Raw genomic sequence first — 13,768 nt, forward strand, 5'->3', positions numbered from 1 at the left:
GGCTTGTTGTGATGACCTCATCAAACTTTGAGTTGTATCGTATCATCTCTGGTTTGTCTTACAGGGGATCCTAGCCATTAGCCAGTTATGTATGCTGTTCTGTTTGCCCTGATTGCACAGATTGGATTGCACAAATATGCAGTGTACCTACAGTGGCAATACTTACATTAGCTTAGCACCTTATTGTGTTGTGTGAGGTTTTTGTATGTTATGTCTTTTTATGTGCCGGAAGGTTTGAGTTGATTCCCACATGGATGAAACTAACACGCTAACCTGTGGCTTAACACAGCCTTTAACACCAGTGCAATAAGTTTCCTGCTGCTCTGGATAGAACCAGCTAACTTTACATGCGCACACTTGAGGGAATGCTGACAGTTTCGATGACACAGCCACCATGCTAAATCTTCCCATTATAGTTCAACCTCAACTAGGGTTAAAATACCCCCCCCCCCCCCATTAAGAAGATTAATGACATATTGGTAGCAGGGAAAGGGAAAATGAAGCCACATGCCTATCAATATTTTCCATTTTTAATTTCTTTTGAAATGATGTGTTTGATGATTTTAGCTGTATATAGTATAGTTTAAACCCCACTGTTAATACTTGTATTCATGGAGGTATACTTAAACTCTTTACTATCCATGTTCTTAATTTCTGGTATTGATTAGTTCATCATATTGTTTTTTCACTGAAGCTTCGATTCTTATATATTCAGCTATAACTAGCTATAATGTGGTGTTTCTACACAGAATTTCCACACTTTCAAAACAGATCCTCCTTTACCTCCATCAAACGACTCAAAATCATGCAGCACTATTGTTTTAGAACAGTCTAAAATGTTCTCCTCACTAACAGACTCGCTTTATTCTCAACTGCTGTTCAAATTCCCAAGCCGGCCTTTCACGGTGCAGCAACGGTGCTGTCACTGCTGCTTTCATGCGAGGTCAGCGGCGAGCCCCCCCACCCCCCACCAAGGACAGATCTATTTCACAAAGGCTGACCCGCACCTCTCAAGTGATGTAGAGGAAAGCCCAGTGCTTTGTCAAAATCATGTTGCTTGAGAATAGTCCATTAAAAGGTGAGCAGAGCTGACATATGAAATATTTTTCCCCCCTCTTAGATTTCGGCGCGCTGACACTCTCCATTCGTTATTTTTACGATACTGTACTGCAGCGTTAGATAACACGGGCCCTCATCTTTGTCCTTCGCCTCCTTTTATTCCTCCGCCGTTATCGTGCCGTTTTTATTTATCTTGACTTATTGCCTATTCTATTTGCTTAATGCATCAGCTCCGACACTGTAACTCTTTATTTTCGCTCACCTTTGGCTGCGCCGTGAAAAAGCTTTAATAGAATAGCCATGACACTAAAAGATGCAGTTCACCTCCAGGACTGTGTCAGGAGGATGCAGGCTATTTGTATGCATTGGCAATAATTCATCGGCTACTTGTGAATCATCACATGATGTAATTACGTGGTTATTTATCGGTGTGCATGCGCTTCTCCTATAGGTGCGGGCCCCAGTTCCTGTCAGGCATGCTGTATGTTAGATGCAGTATTGCGCTGGCGGGCGGAATTAGCGGCATGTCTGACAGCGGGCTGTCTCCAACAGAAAGCCTCTTTACCGTTTCCCGGTATCGCTACAATTAATGTCACCTGTGCCGAGGCCCCTGAGCCAAGGTGCCACGGGTAATCACGGCAGGCAGGAGCTCTCTGGAGGCGAAACAGAAGGACTGGCCTGGCTGTGTGCTGGCCTGGCTGACACACAGTGAAGGGGACTGGAGGAAGTCTTGGCTTTGGGATATGAGACCCTTGTCTCTTGCGTTTGTGTGGAATTGGAGAGTGGACACATAGTGAGTGGACAGGAGAGGCTTAGAGGAGGCTGGAGGAGCTGGACGTGGAGGAAGAAAGAGGCAGAGAGGCCATGTGGCAGAGCAGGCGTGACACGGAGTGGACGGCAGCGGCTGCGGTCTGCAAGGGTGGCCGCAGGAAGCGGCACTGCTGTCAGCTCCGACCAGCTTTAAAGTAGCCTGTCTGGCTGGAGAGCCCAGAGTTGCTATCCAGAAGCGGCCATCTTTTTAAATGTGTGCTTCTAAAGCCAGCGCCAGAGCAGAAGGACTGCTTTCAGCCACACGGAGCTTCAGTAAATCAACAGAAGCAAATTAATACCAAATACAGTAAAGCTATAACACTCTGACCTGTGGAGAACCCTCACATTTTAATGTAGCATGTTAGATTTAGTTCTAACAATAGTGACAAGTATATTCACATCCACCCCAATACTTCATTAATAACAGAACTCGGAAATATACAATTCTCCTCATACGCTGTGGAACATTTTAAGGCAATAAATACTACTTTTGAGCTCTCTGCATTAAAAATGTCTGATCTGACCACCATTTATTTTCTCCTTAGTGGCTAAAACAGAGGCCATTTACCAGGAAGAGTGAAACTGCACTCCTACGTATATAAGAGCCCGCAATGCATTTAAATGCTGTTATTTTGGGCCACGCTCCAGCTGGGTTGTATGTATGTATGTATGTAAGTATGTATTTTAAATGGCTCACAACTGTTCCTCAAACCCCTGGAGGCAGGCAGCCTTCAAAGGGAAAATCTGAACTGAAGACTCCCCAGGGACCCTGCACTTTTTTACGCCCGCAGTTTTGCTTTCATTACAGCGCGGCTGATTTCTCCGGCCCCCGAAAGGGGACTGTATCTAAAGAGTAAACTGTTTTACAGTTTGCAGTACAACAAATAAACATCTGGGACCGTTCACAGCACTCCATTAGAACATTCCATTTTTTTTTGCCAAAAAAGTGAAAATGATGACAAATGGGCTGTCGAGGAGGCTGGGAGAGGCCAGATGACAGAGCTGTGGGTGCTAAGCACTGATTTTTAAAGCTCAGCAGGACTGCGGGAGATTTACACCTGCTGCTAGTCCCCCCTATCCTCCATTAACTTGCATCTGGCAAGCGTGCATCACTCATTTACCCACGTCTGGATCTGCTCTGATGACAATGAGCTAAAATGCTAGGTTTGACAGAGCGTCACAGACAGAGATATCTGAGCCTGAGCCTTTGTATAATTGAGATAAATCTGCTTGGTGTGGACAATATGATGTCCTCATAACAAAGCCTGATGGATATGCACTGCCCACAAGCTTTGCTTTTGGCATGACTAATTCTTAACTAGTGCCTCTCCAGTTTTTCTAGTGTTTTCTTGTTTCTGTAGAGTTTTTTTATGTGTGTGTTTTAACACAGCTTTATTGATCCCGACACCAAAAACATAGATAAAGCTGCTGAAAAGGGTCCATCAAAGTGATGGCGTAGATGAACCCAGTATTATTATCATAAAAGAATAGTTCAAAAGTGTAAAGAACCACCACATAATGTTAATACGGTTTAATAACACTTCAGAAAAGCACATTTGTAAGCCAAATACCCTTCAGGAACAATTACCTTTAAGAAGTGTATTCCTATCAGAACTGTAAACCAGACGAAAAGATGGTCCAGCTCTGCTGTTGCTTATTAAAAGACCTGTGTGTGCTCCTAAAGACACTAAAGTCCAAAATCATGATGATTCTACCATTGATGTTTCTCCCTTGGTACGAATTACTCTTACATTAAAGACAAATGTTGGCTCTGCTACAACAGCATTACTTACAAGGCTGAAACATGTGGAATCTAGATTGGTCATTCCCTTTCTTGTGGGGTTAACAGAGGGAGAATTATCTATTTATTCATTTTGGGGAACTAATCTGATTTAGTTCATTTAAGCTTATCTCAGTGTTCCCCAGATTTGGGTCAAAATGCCATGCTTTGTTAAATGACTAGTCACTAATAATGTAGAAAATGTTAAGAAGCCACTAAAAAACCTGAATTTTCAAACCTTTCAAAGCTTCCTCCATTCCTGGAGTGAACGCTGCGTTCGTGTTTATTTCCTCTCTGATGCTGCTGATACATATGTTTTCAGTTCAGTGATATGGCAGAAGGAAAGGTGTTGGTCAGATATTTGCTCTATGACAGAATTCAGATCCGGCGCTTTCCAGTTTCCACACTGATGAAGTGTTTAGGATCCTTTGCTAATGACTTAGGGGTGTTTTTTTGTGGCCATTAAAACCTGTGTGTAAAACACACCTATAATTTCAACTGTAGAAAAATAATGAGCTCCCATAAAACTAAATAGCCATCACGTGAGTTTATATCAACTTGCAGATTTACACCTTGTGTCTCTGCTTAGAAGCGGTGCCAAGAAATAATGGATGGAAAGTTGTGTGTGCCGAAAAAAAAAAAAACCTGCCCAGACTTTGTCATTAGATGTAGTTTCACATGCATCTGCTTTAGATATCCTCAGTGTTCTGCATCTCTGAATAATTATTGTAGAAGATTTCAAACCCGTCTGTGGGACACTGCGAGAGACCCTTGCTTTAAAGGGGACATACCCTATATATTACTCATGCTTTATATGTATTTTTTCCTGATGTCCACTTTAGCTTGGGTTTATGCTTGCTTTGGGTACCAACACAGCTAAAAGTCATTTTTTATGCAGAATCTATAAAATAAAGCTGCTACAAATGCTTCTTTGAGGGATGCCATAGAAGAACCATCTTTGTTTCCATATGAACCATATTTGTAGTAGTGCTGTGTGAGTGTGAAGAACCATTGCATCAAGAGATGGATGGCGTTAAAAGTCCAGTGTTTTTAAACCACCGAATTGTTCACAGCTATGTTCATATAATGATGGATCCCACTGTTCTTGTAAATTGAGCAAATCCCAAATATGAAAATCTTGGCGAATGTCAGAATCTTTGTGAAAACTGCGTAAGTGGATTAGTGTAGTGAGTACCAATAACGAGCTTCCCATGGCAAACTGGGGTTCGATTCCCCAGCCCGACAAGCACACCACACTACACCAAAAAAAGTCCTAGCGCTACATTCACCTACCTGAATAACATCATTCAAATGGAGGTTACTCTGGGTAAAATGCTGTACATGTAAAGAGGTGGATATATGTACATGTAAATATGTAAATTAGTGTTTTTGGGGCAGATACTGTTTGGTTTGATTTCAAGTAAATTTTGCAGCCATGCGAGAGCTCCATAGTTCCAGCGACTGTACAAGGAACTGCAGTGTGGTGTGACCGAGGAGCCTCGCGCAGAGCTGATATAGCTTGCGAATATGATCTGATTGGCTAAATTAGAGAGATATGGGCCATATAACAAAAAATCTGATATTTTGGCAGAAAATTGGCAGATACCAATACGTAGCCAATGTATTTGACATCTCTATGTAAATGTGACCTTACAAATGCAGTGATTGAAAAATGTGCTGTCTTACAGTGGAGATTACAGTCTGGGAAGTGAATGCTACAATTTAAAACAGTGTTTCTATACCCCATCAAACTCTTTTGTTTCAAACAAGTAAGGAATGTTTGGTGTTCCATGACATGGGTCCTTTAAGTCGAGCTTTTGACAGGCATACAGGCTGTGGAGTAGCTGCCAGGGGGCTGTTTTTTGGCCTTTCTCTTTGTGAAGACAGCTTTTGTTTCCTCCGTCGTAGCGAGATGATATGATATGATTTCTGTCAGAGGGGATCCAGTGGGCCTCCCAGGACTTCTCTGGCAAAGGAGCATGAATATCCATTAGTCTGGAGATGGAGATTAATGGCAGGGATAGAGGAAGAGCCAGGCCATTCTGGCCATTCTTCACTGCCTATCAGAACGAGAGAGAGAGAAGAACGAGAGAAAGGAAGAGGGGGAGAGATGGGATCGAATTCTTTGGTGAGGCTGCCAGAGCAGTCCTGTTTGTCACTGAGGCTGGAGTGCACCTCTCTCGCTCTGCCTTTCTCCCTCTCTCCCTTGCTCTCCCTTCAGAGCACAGATTAAAACAGCAGGACAGACTTAACTTCCCTGACAGCTTCAACTGCTGAACTCTGCTTTGCCATCTCTAAACTGCTTTGAGATGCCTTCCCCTTCCCTCAGTGTCATTACTCCTATAGAAAGCCTCTGCATTCGCTGAATAATTCTGTTTGTGTCGGATTTGAGGATGTCATTGACACCATTGTGTGTTTTTTTTTTCTTCTTCTTCTTCTCTCCTGCTCTCGTGCTCTGCTGTTTGATGTAGTCGAATGAGCCTCTGAAGAGCCAGTCATGAGAGACTCCTGTTGAAAGTAGAGGAACTTTTCAAGAGAAAGGTGGCTCTGTCAAGAAGGCATGGTGTTTATTTTTATTTCGTTTAAGGTATTTGTTTTTATTTACTGCCGTCGTTTGAATATGAAAGCCTGTGATATTTTGCTCTTGATGAGGGCAGGTTAATAAGGCATGTTAGGGAGTCAATTTAGAGAGGCACTGAATGCACTTTTGGGAACGAGGAATAGTGCAGGAAGAAAACTCTCATAGGACTGAACTACATGTTTGATGTCGAAGTTGCTGGAAAGGTGATAGTTATTGACATTTGTAGAAGAAGAGGTTAAGAGCCAACTTTCAAAGTAACACGTCTAGTACCTATAAAATGTGCACTACCTGGGAAATTGACATATCTGCATTTTCCCTTTCGGTTTGTCTTCTGAAAGAGATCTGCACAGACACGCTTTGTCTGTTAAATGAGCTTAAACCTTTAATCATAAAAACAGCCTTTTATTCTGCTCTTTTGAGTTAATCACATGATTTCTCTATAATAGAACAGGCCTAATTGTGCAATTCTGACCTTTTCTCACATCTCATATTTCTCCTTTGAAGGCTCACATTTGTGTTTTTAAGTGTAATTGTAATCTGTCCTGAACGTGGATTTAACAACTCTGCCCAGAAACGACCCCAAGTTCACCTGCTAATCTGTAATGATCATGAATGATCCCAGTGCACTGACAGCAACAATAAATGAATGAACTACTAACTCAAGCCTTCACTGCAAAGATTATTTGCTCTGGACAGTTCTTAGCTGGCCAGATGCTTTAACGTTTGTGCGGCTAATGCTGGCACCAACTTCAGTTAGCTGCAACTGCCTCTCTGCCAACACTTGTGGGTGAAGGGGTCCTGCCCCACCCAATGTTTGGAGGGAACTGAATTGTCCCTGTCAATCATTTCTGCTGAACACATACTTGTCACTTGGCTTTTGGGGCCTGGGATTGTGGGCTCAGTCCTTTCTCCAGTCTCTGTCTATAAGGAGTTTGGAGTGTCTGTGCTGGTTTCCTTCTGGGGCTCAGATTACCTCCCACCTTCCAAAAACAAAACATGGTGGGTGAATTGGCTATGCCAAATTGTCCATAGATGTGGATGGGTGTGTTGATTCCAATGATTCCGGACTAGGAAGAAGCAGATAAGAAGATGGATTAATGGATGGATGGGTGGTTTAAATCCATAGGTAACTACATTTTGGCATGTCTTTACTACTTTGACATAAAGCTAGCAACAGCTTTCTAATCTCCTTCTATCAGCCTTCTCCTAAAAAGAACTAATGCTGTAGCTGTTAGCAATAGCTAAGAAAATTATATGTAGCATGGAACACGTATCAAATGATGGCTTTGATGGTTATGAGCCCTAAATCAACTGAAGTCTTTATAATGACAGTAATATGTGCATGTATAGAGGATGCAGGAATGTATGACTCACAAATGTTAATGTACATGTATGTCATTTTAGATCTGAAAAGATCAGCAAACATCACTTATTTGCATCACTTCAACCTGGTAATATGAACATAGCCACCATACTGTCAAATTGTTCTATGGTATGTAAAGTACACAATCTAACAAAGAATGTAAATTAGTTGGTTTGTATTCATTTCCATTAACAAGCTGTTTAAGAGTATGTCACACTTTTGTCATTAATTAACAAATCAGTACTAAGCACTTGTCTGCATTCTGAATGAGGGCAGAGTAATGATATGACATACAGTGGGAGAAAGCACCAGTTCTGTATGCTACTGTATTTTATGATGCCTAACATGATCATGCACAAATGGCATCTACTCTAGGGGCAGGTTTTAATGAGCTAAAGCGGGCTTTGCCAACGTTTCTGAATACATCGCCTGCGAGACGCTAGATACGAAAGGGTTAAGGTAGTTCATCTCCATGTCGAAAGGTTGCAGCACACGAGGCGTTATAAGCATTTTGGAACTGTGATAGAGCAGACTTGGCTGCATTTCTGAACCATCTATTTACACAAACACTCACAGCATACGTGTGAGTGCTAAGTGATACCTCATGCTGGACTGAGAAAGTGCCAGCGTGATGGACAAGGACATGAGGCCTGGCCAATCTGCGCAGCCCAGTTCCAATAACATACTTGCGGTACCTGTGACTTTGGTTTGCTTCCCAGCACTGCTGGCCCGTTGTAGCAGACTGACAGAGAATATATCACACAAATGGAAACCTCATGCTCATTTTCTAATCAGGCCCGAAAGTGATTGCTAATGCAGTCAGAGCATTATTCATACTGGTGAGTGATTTGTGACGTGTGTTTGGGACATCTGAGATGCAGGCTAGTATTTCTTGTGTGCTTTTAGTTGTGCCAAGAGTTTAGTGCAGGTTGGTGTGGCTTTCATAGTTTCGCAACGCAGGACTTTATCATTGTAATTTATGAGGAAACAGGCAGGCCATATGGTTTGGATATTTTTACAGCAGGATCGATGCTGGGTCCTCGAGTTTCGCCTCTCTGCTTGGGTTGATATGGATGGCTCTGCTCATGTCAAGAGGTTCCTCAGTTTGCTCAGAAGCTGAGACACTAGTCCTGGCAGATGTTGAGCAACTTGTCATTCTGAAGGCGAAACTGATCTGTGCACAATGAACCCTGATTGCATTATAATGATCATGTGACGGAGCCAGTGGAAATGTTTATTAAGATAAATGCCCCTCACAGGAAGAGGAAAACACGCCAAAAAGTCATAATTCAGAACCGTGAAAGATATGTGCTGGAAGTATTTATGATTCATACTTGTGGAAGATTTTCTTTCCAACATTTGTTTGTTTGAATGTAATTCACTCCACAATTAAATTACAAATGATGGCAATTAATTTTGTGACAGCTTCCATCACTCTATTTTACTTGTGTACTGGGTGTTTATCGGGCCTATTAATCATCTAAACCAGATGAAAATATGTTCTGAGAAACATCCCCACCCAAGTTCCTGTCCAATGGGCTGCCGTGAATTCATCTCATATTTGTTACTTACACGGCCAGATGTGTTTGTGAGCGATTTCACTAGATTTGAATTATTCGCATGGCATTGTGAATTTATATTTAGCACTGTGTGGAGAATTGTTAGTGTAGTAAAGACTGAATAGCTATGATTTAAATGGTACAAAAGAGAAAGCTTGACTATATAAATCATCCAAATCCATAACTGACATATCGCCCTCATCTCTGTCCTCTGACCCTCCATCCCCCACCCATTCCCCCATAATCTGTGGGCTGAAGCCATTGTGGTGGAAGGGACAAAGCTCATCTGTCAATTATCGCAAGCTCCATTGGGCTGTTGTCTAAACTGTTTTCTTGCTCACTGGTGAATTCACTGATTTATTGTCACTGCCTCTACCTCAGCATACAATCACGAGACATTGATGTTTGAACACACACACACTATTGCATGAATGTGTGCGTAGCTGAAATTAATGACCTAGCACATCATTTATTCCATTCCGGAGCAGGGAAATAGACATTTAGTATTCACTGCCACACTCTATAAAAGGAGCTGGAAAATCTCAGCAGAGTTTAAAGCCTAAAATCATGAGAATTTGACATTTACACTCTTGAAAATAGAGGTGCTACAAAGGTTCTTTGAATAATATTATACCAGAAGAACCACTTTTGGTTCCTTTAAGTACCATCCATAATAGAGATATGTAAGTGCGAAGAACTATTTTAAGGTTTAAGCCTTTAGACCCTGTATGTAAGCCCACACATAAATTGTTCCCTGTTTTAAATAGCTTATTGTCATGAATAACATCAGTGTCATAGGTCCTAAAATAGAACCATGAGGGACTCCATAAGGTATGCTAAAGCAAAAGCATGCCAACTAATTCTCAATAGTTTCTGCATTAGTATTAAAAACTATTAATTAATCGTAATAATATAATATAATAATATAATAGCATAATGTAATATGTCATGTAAAGGCTAATTCCCAATTTAAGGATTCTCATTCAACTTCATTACAAACCTTATGTTACCAAAGGTGATCTTTATACCACATTGCTCAAAGAATCTTAATTTTTACCAGTATAATGTGTCTTTGAGATTTCCAAAATGACAACTTTACAGATAAATAGATCTTTCTTTGGACATCAATTCTACTAGTAATTTCTATTGGTTTATTCATAATGAAATTGTAATAGGATGTGAAAAAACAACCAGATTTAAATTATGTCAAAAAGTGAAAAACAACAAAAATGGAGATACATGGGTTTTGCATGGTTACAAGGTTATACTATTGTTACCCTTAGTAGCAATAATAATAATAATAATAATAATATTAATATTAATAATAAAATGTTCCATCTCAAACATCCTCCTGCCTCATCTGTCAGAACGATTTGCTGATGAAGTTGTTCTAAATGGAGAGAGCAGGTTTCTCCATCATTCTAATGTAACCGGACACGTTCTGTTACCATCATAATTTGATTGGGTGATGATTTCTGACATGTTGTGTCGCTGTAAGACTGTTGAGTTGACTGAGTCATAGAGGTCAGACACTGAAATTAATTCCAGATTGCAGTCATTTGAATGAGTACTCTCCTCATTTCCCCAGGAAACCTCGCCTCTTCAGTTTTGCTTGTGGTTAAGCCGCTCCACTTCAGGTCACCTAGTCAGCCAAAGATGTCAGTATCATACTTGGCCGCTGTCATATTACAGCTGAAGGATTGTCTGACCCTGAAAGTCCCCTCGTTTGGAAGTGCGTTATCAAGTGACTATGTGGTAAAAAAAAGAAAAAGCCAGACTATATTTTGTACACCAGTTTAAAAGAGAATAATTGTGTGATTTTCTGCTTCTTTTTCATCTATATAATCAGATTTCCAGATCAATGTACTGAAATGATTTACTATGTGTTTCCTGATATGGAGGCAGAAGAGATGCATTAGCGGCATTGCGCTCTTTGTGGATGCATTTATATATAGCTATTTCCCAAATGCTGACAACGAAAAGAGATTATGGTATGGGGAGCCGTGTGAAAATGTGCAGTAATGGAACGTTTCTGAAGGCCTGAATGGTTGTAAATAGGCTTGCCCTCAGAGAAGAGCTAAAATATGCCTCTGCACTTGACACCATTAAGTCTATGCTAACCGCCGTCCCTCAGGAGCTTGTGGAAATTGTACCACCTCCAGCAAAGTGTGTTTCACAATTGGGCATAGCCTGAGATACTGCTCCAGTTCAATTGATTCAGGGAAGGAAGCGGCAAATAAAAGAGGAAAATGGCATGAAATGAAATGAATTGAAATGAACACACATGTCCTGCAGTAGGACTTTTTTTTTTTTTTTTCTCAAAAGCCACACTCACACGCGGTGACCCAGTTGCACTGTTCCTAGCGTGGCTCAGGGCAGAACTTTGCTTTTATGCCTCCCACTAGCCATGGTTTTGCTTCTAAAAACCACACAGTGTCTGTCTTGTAGCGTTTATTCACTAACACAGAAATAACTGAAGTAACACGGTAACTGATAGTGTCTGATGTAGGTTCATGCAATATCCTGTACATACTAAGCAGCTGAGGAGATGGTATAAAGTGTATTTCCTGACTGAGCTGCTTCTTTTGTTTTGTTTCTTTTTCTTCTCCAGTAAAGTGTATTGCAGTGCTGGGCATGATATTAAGCTAACCTTGGGAGAAAGCAAGGGAGGAAGGTGAAAGAGCCACAGGCCGAGCTTCCAGAATCACTAACTAACTGTGACATTTGGGCCGTGGAGATGTTCAAGTCACTGCACTAATCAGAACTGATATCCACTGAACTTTAAGCTCTTCTTTAGGTAGCGTACCAGCGTTATTTGTTGTGGTCCAATAAAGGTTGGGCTCTTTGTGGAATCTCAGCACCGTAACATTCAGAGAAACACAGGTGGAAATTTTTACTTTGACTGATGTTTAGATGTCCATGATACAAATGGTTAGATCAGAGATTTTAAGGACATTTGGCCACTATTAGGTTTGCAATTCCATCCCCTGTCCTTCTCTTTCTCAGCCCGGGCTTACTCATGCAGCCAAGCGCATAATGCGCTTTGAGTCCTGTAACATGTACGATTATAATTAGCTTTGTCAGGTCCTAGCCCCTACAAGCTCCATGCAGATAATATGATAATATGTCTTCATAACCGGCTGACCTTACATGCTCAATATTTCTCCCCTTATGAAGATTACATGTCAATAAAGTAATTGAGTCCTGGGCTGTGAGGCAAGTGAAGATTTAGGTTATTGGACTTTTCGGGGGCAGTGATGTATGACCGTTATTATTCCACCTGTCAAGGGATGTGCAGGCCGCTGATGATGGTCCGAGGATGTCAGAAGAGAGGAAGGGGAGAGAGAGAGAGAGAAAGAAAGAGAGAGAGAAAAGAGAGAGAGAGTTAGATAGAAGGGAAAGAGGAGGGGGCTCAGTGCTCCTCAGTGCAACTGTTATATCGTTAATCAGGCTCTTCCTCCAGAGTCTGCTCCTTACGCATATGGAAGCTGGATATGTCATATTAATTAGTGCAAGTAGACATACAGTAAAGGCATCCATTAGGAAGAGGGCAAGGAGACTGGGTATTAAAGGGAGCCAACAATACAGACCCATCATGGCCCTGCCTTCATCCGTCAGCCTCATGGGATCATCCATTCTAATTCACTGAAATATTAGTTTGCCTCTCTCTTTCTCTCTCTCTCTCTCTCTCTCTCTCGCGCTGGAGTGTATGGATGCTCTGCTGAATCAGTGCCCTTTATAATTTCAACTCAAAGCTTTTTCATGGATTTGAACTCTGTTGTCATTTTAATAGTATTAAAGTGATCCATTTTTAAATGATTGTTTCATGCACAACATCTTCTTTTTCTCTAACAGATTTTACAGCATTGAAAATCATGATCTTTTAGGTCATTCTAAAAGTGGACTGTTAAGTACTAAAATAATGTGCTAAGGCAATGCTCATAATGGCACTGATACTGAATAGATCTGCTGCAAAAGTAATGAAGGTGGTAGATGCTGAAAGAAACTGCTAAGAAAGTAGTAAAGAAAAGTGTCAGTATTGAAAAAATATACTAAGAAGGTAGTAAAGTGTCAGTACTGAAAACATATACTAAGAAAGTAGTAAAGAAAAGTGTCAGTACTGAAAAATTATACTAAGAAAGTAGTAAAGAAAAGTGTCAGTACTAAAAAAAATAAAATAAGAAGGTAGTAAAGTGTCAGTACTGAAAAAATATACTAAGAAAGTAGTAAAGAAAAGTGTCAGTACTAAAAAAAATAAAATAAGAAGGTAGTAAAGTGTCAGTACTGAAAAAAAGGTACTGAAATAGTCTGATAAGAAGGTCTTAAAATTGTCTTTTTAAGTCTTTAAAAAAGTACTGAACAAATCTGTAAAGAAGGCAGTACAAGTGGTTGGTACTGGAAGGATCTAATGAGAAGGTGCTGAAAGTGGTAGGCACTGGATGCATTTTCTGAGAAGATACTGAAACTGGTAGGTATTGAGAGAATCTACTGTGAGAGTACTGAAAGTGATTGGCATTAGAAGGTTAGTAGGGGAGCAGCCACATTTGAGTGTGAAGATGAGTACTTCTAAAGACGAGTGAACCAGAGCTTTCCTTGCAGTTAATGACTGAGTGAGG

General features: G+C 40.9%; 1 protein-coding gene across 1 annotated transcript in view; it reads left to right on the forward strand.

Annotated features, from left to right (window-relative positions):
- The window catches only part of lrmda (leucine rich melanocyte differentiation associated), a 283,091-nt gene that overhangs the window by 253,716 nt on the left and 15,607 nt on the right, over nt 1–13,768 (forward strand). The window lies entirely within an intron of this gene.

This window comes from Salminus brasiliensis, chromosome 4, assembly GCF_030463535.1.
Source record: "Salminus brasiliensis chromosome 4, fSalBra1.hap2, whole genome shotgun sequence".
Classification (NCBI taxonomy): Eukaryota; Metazoa; Chordata; class Actinopteri; order Characiformes; family Bryconidae; genus Salminus; species Salminus brasiliensis.